This window comes from Pristis pectinata, chromosome 3, assembly GCF_009764475.1.
Source record: "Pristis pectinata isolate sPriPec2 chromosome 3, sPriPec2.1.pri, whole genome shotgun sequence".
Taxonomy (NCBI): domain Eukaryota; kingdom Metazoa; phylum Chordata; class Chondrichthyes; order Rhinopristiformes; family Pristidae; genus Pristis; species Pristis pectinata.
The window spans coordinates 87762426-87783571 of record NC_067407.1 but is presented as its reverse complement, the minus strand read 5'-3'; the positions used below and the strand labels follow the sequence as shown (position 1 = coordinate 87783571).

Below are 21146 nucleotides of genomic sequence, written 5' to 3'. Positions count from 1 at the left end.
AAAAACTGGCCTGTTTGCACCCACTGTAATATCCAAGCGATTTAAAAGCCCCTCCACCCCACATGCTTTGGTTCCGTGAAGGTACGTTTCCAATCGGTGCTCTTCTTTCAGCAACCAAGTATTCAAGGTACACATTCTTTATTATTGTTGATGATGCCTACAAAATCATCTCTGGGTTAGAGTTTTAAATGTTTGAGGGCAAAAGCAGTGACCCTTCATCTTAAGAAGTACATAACTGACCTTTAGTTGACAGCGATTGATTTATTTGTAATTGCATTATGTATTAAATCCTTAGTTTCCTTCATAATGATGAGATTACAAAGCACCAGCTCGTATTGTCACTACCAAAATATCATTCTACTCTTTTGTCTTCAGCTATTACCAGTTTAATCACTGGCTCTTATAGTTTGCATAACAAAGGTCTTCGTTATCTGTGCTCTATACAAAGAATAAAGGAATTTTTATAGAAGTGCATCAGTGATCTTGCTTTTATATTTTGTTACTACATAATTTTTTATCAATTATGCAGAAAATAGCAAAAGTAATCAATTCATAAATAACTGTTGACTGATTATTCAATACTGTTCAATATTTCAATTATTCAATATTCTTTATAGGTGCACTGAAAACTAAATAAAGAATTCCTAAGAAATGCTCCCAGTTTGTCATTCGGCTGAACAAGAGTGAGCTCCAACAATTTTCCTAAAAATTCAGGCTATTTGCTGTAACAGGAACACTTCAGATAAATGTGAATCCAAGTATTAACCAGTTTTGTAATGAATTAACCTTCTACTCTTTTTAATCAAAAACATTAATGGGGTTATAGATAGAGAGTACTTTTCTAATTAACTCTGAAAAGCCAGTCACATCATCAGTCAGGTCTACACTTTGGCTTCTTCACAATAATAAAACGATCCAATGGATCAATGGAACTAGAGTTCTCCAACAATGCAAACATTTTTATTTATTTCTCAATGAATAATCTGGTCACATTGCTACTTGCAGGAGCTTGCTGTATATACGGAGGCTACCATACTTCTTATATAACAACAGTGACTCCATTTTTAAGGGAGTACTTTGGTTGTAAAGCACTTTCGGATGGGAAAGTGACTTTCAAAGTTCAAGTCTTTCTTTCTTTAGTTAAAACTATAGATACTTTATAATATGGGCAATAAAGTAGAATAATAATTCATCCAGTTGTTCATGAGTTGTAACTCTCTGTAAATGCTAGGAAGGCAGTCAATGCCCCAAGCAACTAATCTTATTAATGTGAGACTCAAGTGATTTCTTAGGATAAAATACTATCAATATCCTAATCAATTGATTCATGGGGAAACAGAATGAAACACTAGACTGAAATTAAACCAAAATCTAACTGGACGAACACCTTTCAACAAACCTTCATGAACGATTGCAGTAACATTCTGTATCTATCATGGCAAAATTCTAACTTAAGCAGTTTCAGTAAAACCAAAATCTTTTAAATGAAATACAGAGCCAGAAAGTATGATTTATTAGTCTAGTGAAAATGTTTATGTCCATTTCTATAGAAACAACATCCCTCAATGAATCATTATAAAGTCTGCACTGAAGGATCAAGTTGGAGAATGCAAACCATTTTGCAACCATTCTACTTTTAAGCATAAATGGGGCATTAGCTGGAAGATTTTTTATTTTAATATCACCAACTTGACGATCTGTCTGTTCTGATTTTCGGGAAGCCCAAGTTAAATGGCTGATGTTCCCACCAAAAACAGGCAGTACTCAAATGATGAACTCATGACATTTCTTGAACTCCTTGATCATACAAGCCAGGGGCAGTATAGATGATATAGGCAGCAAACCTGGTGGTTCACAGACAGATGTGGGCCTGTAATAACAATGAAAAATTTAGCTAAAAACTCAGGAGAATCATCAAAGCAGTGCAGGGTTAAATATCTCCTGCTCTTTTTTTAAAGTAGTGTCAAGAAGTCTCTTGGAATCATAGAAACATTGAAGGGAGCAGGAGTAGACCATTTCGTCCTTCAAACCCGCTCTGCTATTCAATATGATCATGGCCGATCATTTATCTCAATACCATATTCCTTCTGTCTCCCTGTACCTCTTGATACCTTTTGCGTTGAGAAATTTATCTCTCTCCCTCTTAAATAAATTCAGCAACTGTGAGAGAGAATTCCATGGTTCACCATCCTCTGGGTGAAGAAGTCCTCACTCTGGACATCCCAGCTTGGGGAAACATTCTTTTCGTATCTAGTCAGTCCAGCCTTATCAGAATATCGTAAGTTTCCATTTGCTGCTCTCTCAGTCTTCTAAACTCTAATGAATAGAAACCTAATGAAACTAATAGCTCCTCATTTGACAGTCCAACAGTTTCAGAAATCAGTATTGTGAACCTTCATTACACTCTCTCTATCACAAGTATATGCTTTCTTAGGTAAGGAGACCAAAACTGCACACAATATTCCAGGTGCAATCACACAAACATCCCAGGTGCAATCACACAAACATCCTATATAATTGTAACAAAACACCCTTGCTCCTGTACTCAAATCTTCTTGGTATGAAGACCAACATACCATTACCTTATAGCTTTCTTAACTACTTGCTGCACCTGTATGCAACCCACACAAAATGCTGGAGGAACTCAGCAGGTCAGGCAGCATCTATGGAGGGAAATAAACAGTCGATATTTCAGGTCGAGGCCCTTCATCAGGACTGGAAAGGAAGAGGGCAGAAGCCGGCATAAGAAAGTTGGGGGAGGGGCACCTTCTTATTCCGGCTTCTGCCCTCTTCCTTTCCAGTCCTGATGAAGGGTCTTGACCCGAAATGTCGACTGTTCATTTCTCTCCATAGATGCTGCCCGACCTGTTGAGTTCCTCCAGCATTTTGTGTGTGTTGCTCCAGATTCCAGCATCTGCAGAATCTCTTGTCACCGTGCTGCAGCTGTATGTTTGCTTTCAGTGACAGATGTACAGGAACACCCAAATTTCTTTGCACATTGAGTCATTAGCAACTCGTCAAAGAGACACCATTCCACCAGTGCTGTACTGGAGCATCAATCTAGATTTGTGTGTACCCAAGTTCCTAGCACTGAAGTTGAAGGGAAAACCAGTGTCAGAAGAAAGACTCATAATTGACTTTTTTCACAAAAATGATTTCAGTTCAAGACATTATTATCTAAATTTCAAACATAAGTCACAAGCATGTTCTTAAAATCAGAGGGGAATTAAATCTTATGATCTAGAACCAATAATAGTTGTCACTTTGGCAAAGCACATCATGTTTTTAAACACAATTACTTTTTCCTGTACTGTCTGCATTCAGCACGCCTTAGGGAGATTTACATGAATATACAATAGCTTTACTGTTCACTATTGTCTTAATCTACAGTGCTACAACACTACAGATGACCCTGTTTTGAGCTTCAAATTCGTTAAACCGAAGGAGATTCCCAAGGATTAAGAAAAGCAAAGGTACTGGGTAAAGCAGAGTTTTGTGTGGGTAGACAGCCAGTGTCAACTGCTAACAACCCTTTTCTGTAATAGGCTATGAAATGGGAAACCTGAAACAAGTAAAATATCTGTTTTTTTTAAAATCAGAAATACATTTGTGGCAATTAATAAAAGCAAAACATTAATCCTAATGTTTTATTCTAATTCTAATGTTTTAATTCTAATACACTGCTGTTTCCAGAACCAACCTCCGTGGTCTCTGGAGCTGCCGAGACCAAGAACAATGACAGATGCAACATTGAACTTAGTCTTGACATTGCAGATTACCTGAGGAATTAGGATCAGCCTATGGGAATATGTGATATCAAATCCCATTGCAGATTCCAATCAGAAAACATTGTGCATCAACTCTTTGGATTTTTTGGATATTTTGTCACTATTGAGATGACTTTCTTTGTCATTCTAAATATATTTTTAAAATTAGATTTGTCAGTTTTAACAGACAACAGTTGTGAGTGCTTGCTCATTAATTCAATGATTTCTAGAGTTCCCCTTGGGTCTTGTTAAGCTTGAGTAGATAATTAGTCCTTGGTTTGAGGAGTGAATAGCAAAAATGCATGTGACATAATACATTAATTTAGTAAAATTATAAAATAACTATTATTTTAAAAATATTGAATTAATAGCTAATAATAATTCTACAAATAATTTCCTTATATTTAAGAAGTTTAAATTTTCTAATTGGTATAGAAGACAGCTGCAAGCCAGTTCCTGCACCATGTGCAAAAAAATTTCAGGGAGCTTTACCAGAGGCCCTTATTAGCAGGAGGAGTCTCCAGCCTCAGGAGCTTAAGGGAAGCTGAATTTACTGCAGGGAATGTGGATAGCTTAATATTTCCTTGGCTCTGAGATTCCAGGTGCAGTGCAGATTCACTTGATTAATCCCTAGGATGAGAATGAAGGAGCCCTTTGAAGAGAAATTGTATAAAATGGGTCAGTACTCACTGGAGTTAAGAATGATGAGAGATAACCTGTGTGAAACATATGAGATTCTGAAGAGGATTGGCAGGTTGGATGCTGAGAGGTTATTTCCTCTAGCTGGAGTGTTTATAGCCAGGCAGCATAGTCTCAGAATAGGAACCATTTAGTACTGAGATGATAGAAAATTACACACAGTTGTAAGTCTTTGCACATTTATACCCCAGAGGGCTGTGGATATTTGTTCATTGAATTTTCCAGGACTAAGATCGATTAATTTTTGGACACTAAGGGAATCATGGGATCTGAGAAGGAAGTGGATGAGGTAAAGGATTAGCCACTGATTGGTGGACCAATCACAAGAGGTCTAAAACCTACTCCCACTCCTATTTCTTTCCTTCCCAGAAGTGGCAAAGCCACACCCAAAATGGAGTTCCAAGTAGCAACCTGAAGGCCACTCAGATGTATAGGAGGAGGCGGGCAGTGCAGGAATCCAGTGGAAATATGGTGCTCTCCCTTTGGCAGTGAGACCTGAGCAACACTCGGACATGGGCTAATAGTGGCAGGTAGTAGTCGCACCAAACAGCTGCCAGGAAATGACCAGCGGCAGCAAGACAGAGTCTAAACACCTCTCTTTGGCATTCAAAAGATTTACCACAGGCAAATCTCTCATCATCAATGTTCTGGGGCGGGGTGGGTCACCACTGAGCAGAATCCAAACAGATTGAACCATGTAAAGATTGTGGCTCCCAGAACAGGTTGGGTAGTCTGTGAAAATGACTCATCTCCTGACTCTCTGAGGCCTTTCCACAATCGCCAAGACATATGTCAGAAATGTGGTGAATTGCTTTCCACTTGTTTAGATGAGTTCAACTCCAGCAACAAATCAGACACCATCTGCTTGACTGTCATTTCATCCACCACTCACACCATGACTGCAAAATACATTTCACTTGCCTACTTAGACCTTCCAAATTCAAATTCATTCAGCCAAAGGAGATTCCCAAAGATTAAGAAAAGCAGCAATCCTAGATAAAGTGCCTCCCAACTCAGAACCTCGACCACCAAGGACAAGACCCTCCAAGTCACACACTATCTTGACTTGGAAATATATCACCATTCCTTCCTTGTTGCTGGGTCTAAATCCTGAAACTCCCCACACAGCAGCATCATAGAAGTTCCTCCAGCAGAAGGACTGTGGCAGTTCAAGAAGTTGACTCTTCATCATCTTCTTGAGGACAATTATCATTGGACAATAAATGATGCCACAGCCAGCAATGAACACGTCTCATACACAAATATATTTTTTAAAAATTACGACTGAAAACCCATGGGGGCGACAACATGAAGGACTGGAGCCTTGAGAATATCTACTGCATATTGGAGTACTGCAAAGCAGAGGACTGCTGTGTTCAATAGTCAGGGGTAGGGTAAGGATAGACAACTCTGCTCCTTCTGACAGGAGTCCTGCATGGTATTCTGCCTCCCTTGTTCTAGCACAAGGGTGCAAAACAAACTGCAGCATGGAAGTGAATCATGTCAGAAACGTGGACTTGGGAGGGGTAGAGGAAGGTGGAAATAGTATTGGGATCTTGCACTTAAGGTTGGGAGCAAATTCAAAAGCAGGTTCTCAAAGGGTAAATTAAAATATAAAATGTTGGAAATACTCAGCAGATCAGGCAAAATCTGCAGAGCAATGAACAGATTTATTTTTCAGGTCAATGGCCTTTTATCAGCACTCAAAAGGTAATAATTTCTGAATTATTCCCACCTCCTCGTGCTGGTGAGTTGGAATAGGAGGAACTGGTGATTTAGTGCACGACTACACCAAAGAAAGGGTTTTGAATTCTGGGAATATTGAGATCAGTTCTACAGTAGGAAGAACAAGTTCAAGGTAGACAGGTTGCATCTGAATGGAGCTGAGACCAATGTCCTCATGGCAAGTTAACTGTAGGAGGAATTAACATAACTCAACAGAATATCTAGCACTGAGATATAATATTAAAAAGTGAATTAAAGATCTACAGTGGACTGGGCAGGACAGTTGGAATTTGGGCTATCCTCTGGTAGGGGTATCAAAAACAAGAGGGCATAGGTTTAAGATGAGAGGAAAGAGTTTTAAAGGGGATCTGAGGGGTAAGTTCTTTACACAGAGAATGGTTAAAATCCAGAACTCACTATCAGAGGAGGTGATGGAATCAGATACAATTACTATGTTTAAAAGATACTTAGGCATATCCTTAAATGGGCAAGTTATTGAAGTATGCAGTCCAAATACAGTCAAATGGGATTAGTATAGATGGGGAAAAAGTCAGCATGGATGTGGTGGAGCAAAAGGCCTCTTTCTGAGCCATACAGAGAACCAGTACAGAATTAAGTGTGATTACAGAAAGTACCTAAAGGCCTAGGTTCAGCATGGGGAAGGTAGAATTAACCCATGCTGTAGCCAGTGCATGAGATGAAATCTCTGCAGACTTAAAAATAGTGATAAATAATTTGTAGCTAACGGGAGGAACGTCCCATCCTCTGTGATGGCAGAGCCCAACAAGTGAGTCCTGATGTCAAGGGTGAAACATTTGCAACTGCTTCAGCCAGAATAACCAAGTGCCTGAAGACCCTCTTGACCTCCTCCTGTCGACCCACTATCCCATTGGTAATGCGGAAATATTTAGTAACAAACACACAAGAGAAAATTAACACCCATCTAGACAAAATATAGACTCATGAAGGATAGCTAGCATAGATTTACTAAGAGCAAATCAAGATTCATGACATCAATCTTTTCTTTTGGTAGGGTAAAGAAGGTGGTGAATGGGAGCAATGCTGTTGTGCTATGTACACAGACTCACAAAAGGTTTTGATAAAGCATTACATAAAGAGAATAGGTTGCAGGGAAGTAAATGGGGCAATGGGACTAATGGAAATACTCCAAGAGCTGGCATGGACACAGTGGGCCACCGTCTATGTTGTAAGAAAAACAAGTGCGAGCCTTCGTGGCAGAATGAAGCCCATGGGAGAGAAGGGGCAGCAGTATTATAGATTCAAAATGACTTAAGGGATAGAAACGCTGCTGTGGTGAATAGTCATTTTTGGACCTCGATTCAGTTCTAGGGCCTCTACTCTTTATGATATTTACCTCAATGACTTGGATTCTGTGGACATGGCACATACTTTTAAAATTTCCACATGACACAATACTTGGCAATATAGTAAACAGTGAGAAGGATTGCAGTAAATTTCAAGAAGGCACAGACAGGTTGGTAGCGTAGGTGGACAGATGGCAGATAAAATTGAAAGCAGTAAAGTGTGAGGTGATAGATTTTGATAGGGAGAATATATAAAGATCTAAAATGCAAAATGATACAATTTTAAAGGGATGCAAATGTAAAGAGATCTGACAAGCTCGTGCAGGTATTTTTGGAAGTGGGTGGACAGGTTAGCAAAACAGTTAATAAACCATCCAGGATCTTGGACTTCAAATTGGTAAATTGGTAAATTTAAATTTAAATTGGTAAATTGGTTTATTATTGTCACATGTACCAAGGTACAGTGAAAAACTTTGTTCTGCATGCCATCCGTACAGATCATTTCATCACATCAGTGCATTGAGGTAGTACAAGGGAAAACAATAACATAATGCAGGATGAAGTGTTACAGTTACAGAGAAAGTGCAGTGCAGGCACACAATAAGGTGAAAAGCTTTATAAATAAATGTGAAGACCACAATCAAAGGTAGTCATGATAAAAATGTATAAAACACTAATTTGACTCTGATGGATTATCGTGCTCAATTCTGGGCCCTGGGCCCCTTCTTTAGGAAGAATAAGAGATTGGAAAGGATACAGAAGTGAGTTACTAGAATGCTTCCAAGGTTACTGTTACATGGACGGAGTAGATCGGGTTGTTAGCTTCTGAGCAGAGAACGCTGAGGACAGATTTGATAAGGATACTCAAAATTGTGTGCAATTCAGTTTAATGAAATAAGGATAAACTGTTTTCATTGACTAGAGGGTCAAAATTCAGGAGGTACAAATTTAAGATGGCAACCAGAGGTAGAATGAGGAAATGCATTTTTATGCAACAAGTAATGAGGATTTGGAAAGCACTGTCTGTTGATATGGTGGATGCAGATTCAATAGTGAGATGTAGATTCAGTTGTAACCTTCAAGAGAAAAGTATACAAATACTTCATGAGGAAAAAGAGTGAGGTGATGTGATGGAATTAACAGGATCGCACTTTAAAAGAACCAGCTCAAACTCAATAGACTAAATGAATTTCTTCCAATCTGCACTCTCTTATGAATAGAATTAGAGATACAGCACAGAAACAAGCCCTTTGGTCCACCAAGTTCATGCCAACCGCCAAACACCCATTTATACTGATCCTACGGTAATCTCATTTTCTTATGGTCCCCAGATTCCCATCAATTTCCCCCAGATTCTACCACTCATCTACACACTAAGGACATTCTACAGTAGCCAAACACAATTTTAAAGGAGTGCAAATGCGAAGAGGCCTGACATGTTGTGCAGGTATTTTGGTATGAGGGAGGAAACCTGAGTACCCAGAGGAAACCCACCTGGTCACAGGAAGAACGTGCAATCTCCACACAGGTAACCCCCGGAGGTCAGGATTGAACCTGGGTCTCAGGAACCGTGAGGCAGGAGCTCCACTGGTTATGCCGCTGTGCTGTCTCTTTCTTTGACCAATATTTTGATATCCTGTTCTAATATTTTCAATTTCTTTCCCTTGGTCCACCTGTCTTTCCAGCAACCTGGGCTTCAAAGGTGAGAGTTTTAATTTTCTGGCAGAAACAAAATAAGGAAACAAAAACAGGAACCATAGACAGCTATGAGGTCTCTGTGTATATGTAATTTCTTGAAAGCATTTCTCAAGTCATGCCTCAGTTATACAGGTCAGGCCATGAAGTGAAATATAGCAGAGTATTTAAAGCTTTGGATATTCATTAGGCATTCTTGGATGCATTAAGCAATGTGGGCAAGAAGATTTAGGAGTGTTCAGAATATGGGATTGAAATGAGTGAGCTTTATCTCAGATTCTTATGAGATTCAGCATCAGATTTTATTTGATAATTGCAGCTGAGGACAACCTCAGGATATTTTACTTCATTAAAGGTATTATATAAAAGCAAGTTGTTGCTGTTGCAGCAACAGAGGGTATCATTATGAATTCATAATTAGGTCAGGGATTTATAAGTGTGAATATATAATGCATTTCTAGAGGCTCAACCATGTGCATTGTGGCTTTAAAGGCTGTATTAAAATATTCTTACCATATATGTAATTATTTTTCAGAGCTTCAGGATCAACAGAGTACAGCTGTGCTTTTGTTAACATCAAAATCCCAGTTATGTTACATAATAACAAAACAACATGCTTTCATAAAGTTGAAAAGAAAGTTTTTTCCCTAATGAAACGTTGCAAGATTAAGATTTCCAATGGGTCTTTTTGCTTTGTTAGCTGTGAGCTACTTTTATAAAAATAATGTAGAATTATATTATTTGAATCAAAATGTTCAAGTAAAAATAATCACAACCTGTTATGCCCTTGAGGATGCCACAGTGATTCCTATAGTAATTGACTTTTACATGCAAATATTGCTCATGAACACATCAGTACATTCTGGAGCCAGTAATCACATTCTGCACTGCCACAATATAAAGCAATCCATTTTACATTACTAATTTCTTCAAAAAACAGAGATACACAGCAGAAAAGGTAGGGCTAATACTCCAGTGTCCAAGAGTATAGGAAGCTGTAGGAATTATTGTAATATTAGCTTAATTATAAGCATGTTAGGTTCACAGATGTGATTACAATAACAACTTGTAATTTATAGTCTATTGATATAATAGAACATCCCAAGACACATCTCAAGAAACTAAATTTGATGCTGCACCCACATTAGAAGAGTGGACAAAGAAACAGGTTCTTAAAAAGCATCTTAAAATGAAGAGAACAGTACAGATGCAGGATTATTTGGGAAGTGAATTCTAGAGCTTTGGATCCAGGCAGCTGAAGAGCCAACAATGGGAGAGCAATTAAAACTAAATTAAAGCACATTACTCTTCCAACCCATATTCTGCCCAAATCTGAGAAATGGGAAAAAACATTTCAACGAGATCTATTGACTTTGGTAATAATTGTTGGCAAACACCCTGTTTTTTATTTCTCACAGAGTTCTCAAATTCTGAAGTTATTGATGAACTTTTCTGACCCTTCTGTTGATATTAATGAATGAGTTTGGCAATCCTGTCACAGGATCTGTGGCTATTCTATCTCTACCCATAATTTCAGCTCTATATTTACTTTTTTTTATTGTACTACAAAATACACTGAGATTAAAATTCAATAGCCTTATACAAGTCATTCCACCTCTCTGTCTTTCTAACTCTAACTCAATTGGCTATGCTGATGTATTTGTGCAATGACAATAGATAATAACAGGTTATATAGAGTCACTGAGCTATTTTTTCTGCACTAAGGTTTGTCTGCCTTAACTAATGTAAACTGAGTATTGTTAATATTGCAGGAATAGATTCTAAATTATGATATTAACCACATTTTTCATTTTACCACCTTAAAGCAGAAACATGATCACAAGACCAACTGATGTATACTGAACTTATCAGTCACAAACATTAAATAGAACTTAGAGATTCAAGAGATTAGTATTGATCTTTGAGGTATTACAGCAACTGCTTGAACTTTGGAAAGAACAAACTCCTAATTGGCTTGCGATAGACTTTTCAGTTATTTATCACTGTTAATCCACCGTGTTTATAAAAGAACCAAGTTTGATAATGCTCCCGCGATGTCCAACTAAATTAATGATACTAAATTAAAGTTGATGTTGTTATGGCTGATTTTTTTTATTAATACTACCAATTGTGTTGTTGCAGCATAGCTCAATGTCAAAATAACTCCCTCTGCACACCTCCCTCTCTCTGCCTTTTATTAAATTTCCACTTTTAATTTATCACACTGTCTTTCTGTCTGTTCTCTAGTTTTATTACATTTTCTGTGTGTTTCTAACATATATATTTTTATCTTTCCCTTTGTCCACCTGTCTTTCTAGTGGCCGGGGCTTCAGATGTCTGACCTTTCCTCAGTCAAGTTAAATTTTCTGCCAGAAGCAAAATAAACAAGCAAAAACAAGAACTATTAAGGGTTATGAGGTCTTTGTGCATGTGTAATTTCTTAAATGTATTACTCATGTCAAGCCTCAGCTACATAGGTCCAGTCACAAAGTAAAATATTGCAAAATATTTAAGGCTGAGGATGTTCATTAGGCTTTATTGGACACATCAAACAATGTGGATAAGAAGATTTAGGAGTGTTCAGAATATGGGATTGAAATGAATGAGCTTTATCTCAAATTCGGATATTTACATGCACTCATAAAGAGCAAATCTAATTTGCAAATAGTATGAAAACCTCATGCTTGATTCTTTTTTGTCCAAAATGATTTAGTTTTTGCTGTAATTTGGCTTGGCAGAATTCTTAGTGGAATGTCACAGGGGGAATATAATATTCCTCCAGTGCTGTATTCTATGTTCTTAACAGAACAACCATATTTTGTACAATGTGGTTGCTGTATAAGTAATTTGAAGGCAGAATAGAAGGACTCTTAGCAGTGTGGAGGAACAGAAGGATCTTGGGGTCCAAGTCCATAGATCCTTCAAGGTTGCCATGCGGGTTGATAGGGTTGTTAAGAAGGAGTATGGTGTGTCGGCCTTCATTAGTCAGTGTATTGAGTTCAAGAACCGTGAAGTTATGTTGCAGCTCTATAAAACTCTGGTTGGACCACACTTGGAGTATTGTGTTCAGTTCTGGTCACCTCATTATAGAAAACATGTGGAAGCTTTAGAGAGGGTGCAGACGAGATTTACCAGGATGCTGCCTGGATTGGAGAGCATGTCTTATGAAGATAGGTTGAGCAAGCTAGGGCTTTTCTCTTTGGAGCGAAGGAGAACGAGAGGTGACTTGATAGAGGTGTACAAAATGATAATGGCTAACAGAAGGGGCATAATTTTAAGGTGATTGGAGGAATGTATAGGGGGGATGTCAGAGGTAAGTTTTTTTTTACAGAGAGTGGTGGGTGCGTGGAACACACTGCTGGCAGAGGTGGTGGAAGCAGATACATTAGAGACATTTAAAAGACTATTAGATAGGCACATGAATGATTAAAAAATGGAGGGCTATGTGGGAGGGAAGGGTTGGATAGATCTTAGAACAGGATAAAATGTCAGCACAACATCGTGGGCTGAAGGGTCTGTACTGTGTTGTAATGTTCTATATTCTAATAGGGGACAAAAAAATGAGCATTTACTTTCTATCCCACTTCCACATTATTTTCCCAATCAATGGAGTCCTCCAGTTGGAAAACAAAGAGTACAAGCTATCGAGAGTATCAGCCTTACACTTAAATTTGTTTAACTTTCTCAGTTTCAATGCATATGGAACACCGTACATAACCCCTTATTAATGTAACCATAGGGACTTAGCCATTCCACCAGACTAAACCCTGTTAAATCTCCTGACAGACTCATCTATTGAGTGGTGATCTGGTTTCTTCTGATACTGTAAGGCCAATTTGGTTATGTCATTTGAAGATGCCAGCTGTGCGATTTAGAATGTGTTCAGAGCAAGATGACAGTGATCTCACAGAAGACGTGTTAATGAAATTTTCAAAGTGCTCCCTCCAAAAAAATTAAATTGCTCCATTCAATTAACTAGGAACCTTTTTAAGAGGTGGAAAAGTTATTCAAACAAGCTTTCATCCCTTGTGAAGGAGCAAAAATAACAACCAAGAGCGAAAGGTTAAGAAAGCCCAATGTTAGATCAACATCAGCAAGAAAGGGGTAGACTGGCACTGCTTCCACATCCAGGTTGATGTCCTGTGAAGTGGGTCTGTGACTGCAGGAAGAGAGTGGCCATGTCTACAACTCTTCTAGACAATAGAAAAGACTATATATAGTAAATGGAGGCAGACAAACTCCAGGCAGATATAAAACATGAGAATGTGTGCATGAGAAAAGAGAATCCATTTCAAGGAACCTGTAACTTAAGACTTCCCAATGGTATTATCAATCAGATGGACAACCTAACATTCTATGTCATAAAGCACTGCATGCCAATCAGTACTGCCCTCCAACTCATATTATAAATCTTTAGTCTTAGAATTCAACTTCGTACAACATCTGAGATCCACAATGAAGTTTAAGCAAAATCTGAGCAGGGAAGTCATGGCAGATCTTATGCTAGTCAGAAACAGGTCCATCAATAAAGTCTGAAACTTCCCTTTTTGGATCAAGGAGCAGCATTATTGTTCCACAAAAAAATTCACAACCTCCTCTACCTGGGATTATATCTTCATTCCCACCTTCTATGCACCCTATTTCTGCCACTAATATGAAAGCTTGACCTCACCCAATAGACATCCTGCAACTTCTATTAGCTCATGACAGACTAGAAGTGGATTTATAACATACAACATTTGGGACTATGATTCAATTCGCTCCTCAACTGCACTAATAATTATTGTTATGTTTTGAAGCTGAATACCAATGTGAGTTCTGCTGGCTGCAAAAGGGCCTCAGGAGGGATATTCTGTGTCAGTGCAACTCAAAGTTTCATCCCTTCACAGATGTTTTAAGTGATACTTGAAAGTAACAATGCAAGCACATGATGTGTAGTTTTTGCTATTCCTCCATTAATGGAGTACAGTTATTGGATTGTACTTTGGTTTGCATGGCCATAATCCCAGCGTGTCTGTAAATTTGCATTTATGGAGGAGAAGTTGATGTTCTAATACGACTGATGGCACACCAATGTTTTTGAGGAATGTCAAAGCCAAGACATCTGTTTTATTCTACTCTCATCACCAAATATGGATGAGATTCTAGAATGAAGATTGCACTTTCCCAGAATGGAAATTGGAACTTGAGCCAGCAGTGACATTCACAGCTAAGGTCCATATTGAAGGGTAGGTTGTTGTTGGCAAGGAAGCATGTAAACTCCCTTCCAACTTGTGTGTCTCTGCAGATACTGGGAAGCTGAATGTTCATCAAAACAGGCAGCCAGGGAATTCATGTTCGTTTCAGTGATCCAGTTATGACCCACATCATGCCATTCATCTGTACATAAGACACTGTTGTGTATGTGCTGCAGACCAGACTACAGTCACATGCTGCAGTCACATGCTGCTATAATGTCGATGTATAGGGTGGCACTTCACAGCACTTCAACTGAGGCACCCTGGATTATTCTTATTGGCTTCTGTGTCAGGCCAACTCAAGGTTTCATCTTTTCACAGACCTACTTTATATGGTACCTGAAGGTAACAATATAAACACATCATACCAAGATATATGATTATTTCGTGAACTATCCAAAAGCATGACTTTTTGAAACTTCGTATGTTAAACATTGACAATCAATGAAATTGCTTTCTATTTTTCTGATTCCTTGCACAGTCAATGGTACATATTTGGAAGTGCATTATGAGCATGGAAACAAGATGCATTATATTGTTACCTTTTGCATTCACCAAAACATTCTGGTGAATGTTGGATTCTGGTGGAAACTATTATGATTATCTCATCATACATAAATTACATTACAGAATGATTCCCCACGTCTTATCCACAAGAGGGAGATGATATATCAATCAATCTTTGTTTAAAGAATAATGCCACACCCAAAGTCAGTTCACTGCTATGCGAATGAGGTGAATAGTTATAATGGGTTCACAAGCTGACTCATTTGCATAGGTACAGATATCAAAAAATAAATGGAGTTGTATTGCTTCAAATTGTAAAAATTCAGAATTTAAGAATGTGTCTGGGGACTGAATGAAATGTTCATAACAGACCTCCTTAACATAAAGATTGATCCAAAGCCACATGGATAATAGAACACACACATCAAACAGTCAAGTAACAAGATATATGGTTGAATGTACAAACCCAGTCTCAGCATAAAGGTGTTTATTTTAAGCACTGTCCTTGAAAATCTCAGCAGAACTAGTGGAAACTTTACTACCTGCTAAAATGAGCGATAATGCAGCACAGGTTTCCCAAGTCATTTGAAAATTAGGAATTAGATTCAAAGGATTCAAGAAACTGACTTTGTATTGATGACCCAGCACTAGCCTTGACTGACATTCAAACTACCTACAATCTGTGCACATTCCCCCAGTTAATTGTTTTCCCACCTTCAAACTAATGGTCCATTCTCTCTCCGCTGGTTTGCAGAAAAATCCTAAGTAATTTATATTTGTGAATATTCATTTCCATTTTAAATGGAAGCAAACCCACTCCCAAACCCAAACCCATAATTTGCGTCAAAAATACATGAAACTGGCAATTTTACCTATAGTAAAATACCTACATTGTAAACATGCAAAAATAATTTACATTATTTTTACCAATGTAAGTCCCTCCCTCAGCCGAGGTTGATGTGTTAGGTACAATGAGAATGGATTGGTATGCATTCACCTGTGCTGCAACTGATTTGTGAACATTTGATGATAATACTAGATCTCAGAGTAGAAAGCTGCTCATTCCCTCATCATTAATATTTTAAATATTGAAAAATATGTGCAGCATTTACTGCTTATCCAGAGATGCACTCGTCCATTGCAAGGCACGGTGCTTTCAAAAGGGATGTGCCAAGACATGTCAAATTGTGCTCTGAAGCATATCTGTTGATTGCAGGCACACAAGACACATTAATAAGATTTCTTCCGTCAGGCTGACAAAAATAACTAAACCTAACTTGAATATGTAGCAATTACACCACTGAAACAAGCAATTGCCTTACCACCTTCCGAAGACTAAGCATCTGAACAGCAGAGCTAATTTCTGTTTTATGACTGTAGAAAATGCAATTACAGTAAAACTGGTAACTTCATTCAGGAAAAAAGTAAATGAGCACGTAGTGAACATTTCCCAGTGAAACAGTGCAGATTGCTTCAGACTGAGGTTCAGATATTCTGAACAGAAAAAAGGAAGTTTTGCCTTATGTCATACTGTGACTGATGGTATCACTGTGTGCAAGAAACTTGAGAGGAGTTCACTTGTGTAACACTGACATCTTGCTCGAAAAAAGGTAGAATTCAATTACACGTTCAATTTCACATTTTTGACCAGTTAAAGATGTCTGAATTGTATTAAAAGACTTATAAATAGCCACAAAGGGTAAAAAGGATTATAAAATGCAGTCAGCAATCATTTTTTTCCTCTCAATGTTACAAATTTTTATTTGAAATGCTCTACCTACATTCAGCTTCATTCTCCTTTTAGGAGGGCAAGCTGTTCTACTCCAAGGACGTTGCCATCAATGCTCTCTGTGGCATTTCACATTAAAGTTGACCTTGTAAGAGGATTACATCAATTCTCACTAATTTCAGCTCTGACATGAAACTTCATTGTAAAGGTCAATGAAAGACGATCTTATATTAAAACTGAAAATACTGGAAGCAATAAGCATGTCAGACAACGCTCTCCAGAGAAAAGCAGATGGGAATGTGCAGTTCCAGATTGACAACATTTCATCTGATGCAAAATTATTGACCATTAAAGCTGACACTATGTCTATCTCCACATATGCTGCACAACCTGTTGAGCTTTCTCAGTAGTTTTTATTTCATATTTCCAGCATCTGCAGCATATTGTTCCACTAAAGGTTCTCTCCTAATGCAGCTCTTTAATAGTAATTAAGATCAATCTCTTCGTTGCGATCCTATTATAAAATGGTACTTTATAATACTCCACAGATCAATCTAGTGGCAGGAGCCTGCAATTACATTGTGACAGCTCAGAATGCAAAATCAAATGGCAAGTGTTGACACAACTATTTGGGACTGTAATTGTTATCACAAAGAGTAACCAAATATTGTAATTAAAGCAAGGCATAGTTTCTGGGAGGGTACACATTGCTCAACATTTTAAACGCATACCTATTCTTGGTTCCATGAATTAAATGGAGTTCATGGAATTAACTAATACCAAGAGGTGCGTCACATTGTCACATTTCATAACTACATGACGCACTCGGTATAAGGACTGATGGAAAAACAAATTCTTGTGAACCTTCGCATTCTCTAACGCGGAGTATTCTGAGTGTTCAGTCAATGAGTGTGTTCAAGGGTGACACATCTTTGAAAGCAATGGGTATGAGGATTGGGCTAGAAACTGGATTTGAGGCATGATCTTATTGAATAGTGGAGAGGGCTTGAGTGACCGTATGACATATACTTATTCCCGTTTCTTCCTGTCTTACGTTTCTTGTCTCCAAGGACATTTGAAGTCGCCTACAGTCTTTTACAAATTGAAAGTCCTTTGCTTTCCCCACTTTTCCCCATCTAAAAAACAACATTTAATTAAATATGCAGCATTATTCCCAAGATTAACAACATTTTGGCGGTGATATAGATTGTTGAGACTTCAGCCAGTATTGATGCTTATATGATTAGCCATTCTCGTTCGTAAGCGAGGCTGTTCGTTTTAAGTTCCAAATGTAGAATTTAAATTTGCTGTTAAATCTTCTTCAGACACGTCTGGAAGACATCAACCCCAGATGACCCTGGAGACAACATTCTATTTTAAAAGAGAGAACGCGTGGCATATTTCTCTCTCACTCACACACACACACAAACAAGGCGAAGACAAAAACACAGGAAAGTACCAAAGTAAAGACAATAACCACCCCCCTTCCACTTACACCAAGCCACGTATCACCCTCACCACCACCCCAACCACCGAACCACGTGGAAGGATTTCATTTAACGTAATTACGCAAAGCCAGTACGTGAATCAGAAGGGCATGCTCATGGAAGTTTTACAATCTTTAAACAAAAAAGAACAAAGAACCACTCGCGCACAGAGCAAAGAGCAATGACTTGAAATTGCCCAGTGTCACAGAACATAGGCAAATAAAACAGACACCGTGGACCCAATAGTAAAAGGTTGTTACGAAACCACAGCCCCGCAGCGAGCACATTTTGTCTCTTATTTCCGAAGCCTTGGGTAACAACTATGAAAGGGCTGCTGGAGATTTATTGCCTTTGCTTCGCTCCGAAATCCCTCTTTCCTTTTCGGTTCTCAAAGTAGATCTTGGGCGTGCCTTTAGTGAAATAGCTGTAAGACGATTTTGTTTTTGAAAAAAAAATACAGAGGGATTTGCTTGTTAATTCTGAGAGCGCTGTATTGATTTGTCAGTGTTGCTATCCAGGGTGCTGAAACCGCCCGTTGCCAGTAGCTCACTCCAAGGGAATTGAAACGAGTAAGGGGTGGTGGTTCACAACCAACATCTCCCACTGCCCCCACCACGTTACAATATAATTTTATGCAGAGATCGACATTCAAAAAGCTGGCAATTCAACTAAAACATATTAAATTCCGCGCCCATCTGGCAGAGACTGCACCCGCTAGCTTAAAAACAGGATTACCTCTGTTAGGAGAGTATACAAGGAAAAGCGCCGCACAATCTTGCCTGGATTTCCTTACCTGATTTGTAGAAATAAAAATGTGGTTTCAGCTTCCAACTTCGGCTTGGTTCACCCGGCGTGAATGCTGGAGAGGGGAGCGAGAGAGAGTGAGAGAGAGAGGGAGAGATAGTGGGAATCCGCGGCGGGACACGAATTATGCTGCTGTGCTGGTTTTGCCGCTTTCTGTGGTGTGTGTATGTGTGCGTGTGTGAATATAGCAAGTATTAGTGTCTTCTCCCTCCCTCCCCACACCCTCTCTCTCTTTCTTCAATGGCAACCGGTCTAGTCCCCATCGAGCATGTCCGCCTTTGACGTCAGGGCTTTATATAGCCTTGGCTGAGCGACAAGCATCAGGCACTGGCTTTGAGTCATCACAGCTGCTCTCGGGATTTCTCTCCTCCCCTTGTTTCAGAGCGTCTGTCACCGGACCAGATCAACTGGAAATGGACGTTAGATCTCCGAGCTTTGCATTTTTCCCGTTGATGCTATTTGAGTGTGTGTGGCTGTATGCGTATGTGTGCAAATGGAATTTGATGATTTAAAAGAGCGCGGCTGAGTTTTAATACATCTTATCAGGTGTGTCATTTATTTCGCAGCGGGGGGAGAGCTGAATGGGAATGCCCCCGACGCCGTCTGAATCCTTAACAAGAAACCTTAGTGCACCATGTACAGCTAACCCCAATGCATTTATTTAGCAGATGTGGTTATAATCTGAAGCTGCAACCCGTGAATTATTTCCTGTGAAAGGAAAATTTGGCTTAATCCCCTTTTCTTGAAATGTTAATTGCTCATTTTGCATTAGCGTTCCCTCGGGACGGTTTTCGCGTTAAAAGGCGTGGCGTAAATTATGCAATGTAATTTAGTCCTTCAAATATACCCCCATCTAGACCTAACGTCACTACTCGATGGCTTAATACCCCAGTGCGGGAAATTATTCCAAGCACGGCATCGTATTACCTAATCACCATGCCACACAAGAGATCATTCAGCCCACTGCCTCTATCCCGGCTTCTCCTGTCGGTCCCATTCTTCCGCTCTTTCCCCAAGCTCTGCCATTTATTTACCTTCTAGTGTCAATCCTGGTCCCCTTTGAAAGCACTGACTCTGATCCCAAAGCCCCTACACTGGCTTTCAGATCATAATTACTCACTGAGAAGTATTTCCGGCACTTTCTTGCTTTCTAAGTTTCTAATTTTCAGTGTATTTTAAAGTTATCACTTGCTCTGAAACGAACCGATGCTTTTGTGGGTGAGGCACCCGAGCACGCACATCTCTATATTAACTGCAGCACTTTGGGGCCAGAATGGGGGCGGGAGAGTATACCGACAAATCCACCTTCACTGACTTTGCTTCTGCAGTGATCTCATTACACGGTGGGGCTAAGAAGTTCTTCGAATCCCAGAGCACATTAAACGAGTGCCTAAGAGCTTTTAGTTACAATCTCATTCAATTGCACCCTATATCTCAACGCAGCACCGAACGACAGTGCAATCCCATTTGATGTGTGGGATGCCCGTGGCTAGTTATTGACCCGATGCAAAATTGGGGTCTATTAATAATTCATCTATAACGATATTGCGAGGAGCCTGATTGGACTGCTGCTCCCCGCGGACCCGAATACAAATAATTTCAGGAAATGACGCCAGTGTTTCAATTTTGGAAATGCTAGTTTTAAAGCGACAGGCAATATCGCCATTCCCAGCAGCGCAGAATTCGAAAATAAAACCATTGCTGGTGGTTTTAACTGCTGGTCGTGCACAGAATGCAGCGTGATCACTAGAAATTCCGTAGCTCGGCAGCGGAGATGTTTGCAACTATAGGTCGCCAATGTGATTACATGGCGAAGAGCATATTCTTCAGTAAAGGGCATCAGAAGAAATGATCTGGAAGAATCATTCGAAGCACCACTCGGCAGTTATTATCGAGGCAGGCAAACTCTACAAATCATGGCTAGACGCGTATAATATATACAAGCTTCCTAGACAAATATTTTAAATACTTCAACTCACGCAGCAAGGCAAAAGCTCCATTATTGTAATAACGCTCTTTGGAGACGGAAGTAGCGTTATTGTAATATTTAATGTAATAAATTAACTGCAAGCTGATTTTTTAATATTTCCACAATTCTGCTTTTGAAAAATTTGCAGCTATACGGAGTTAATTTCAATTCTATCCCGCCCCAGTTCCCACTACTCAATTTG

At 39.1% G+C, this 21146-nt stretch overlaps 1 protein-coding gene across 6 annotated transcripts in view; it reads right to left on the bottom strand.

Annotated features, from left to right (window-relative positions):
* Positions 1-19233, bottom strand: part of snap25a (synaptosome associated protein 25a) — a 115644-nt gene extending 96411 nt beyond the window's left edge. For 2 of the 6 annotated variants that reach the window (XM_052012860.1, XM_052012863.1), the window contains exons 1-2: positions 18965-19229; positions 9011-9210 (exon numbers count right to left, since the gene is read on the bottom strand). The gene's annotated coding sequence lies outside the window, so the exon portion shown is untranslated. Of the gene's footprint in view, positions 1-9010; positions 9211-18964 lie in introns of all 6 variants that reach the window. The other 4 variants (XM_052012857.1, XM_052012858.1, XM_052012862.1 and 1 more) reach the window with 3 other exon arrangements.
* Positions 19234-21146: the final 1913 nt, after the last annotated feature.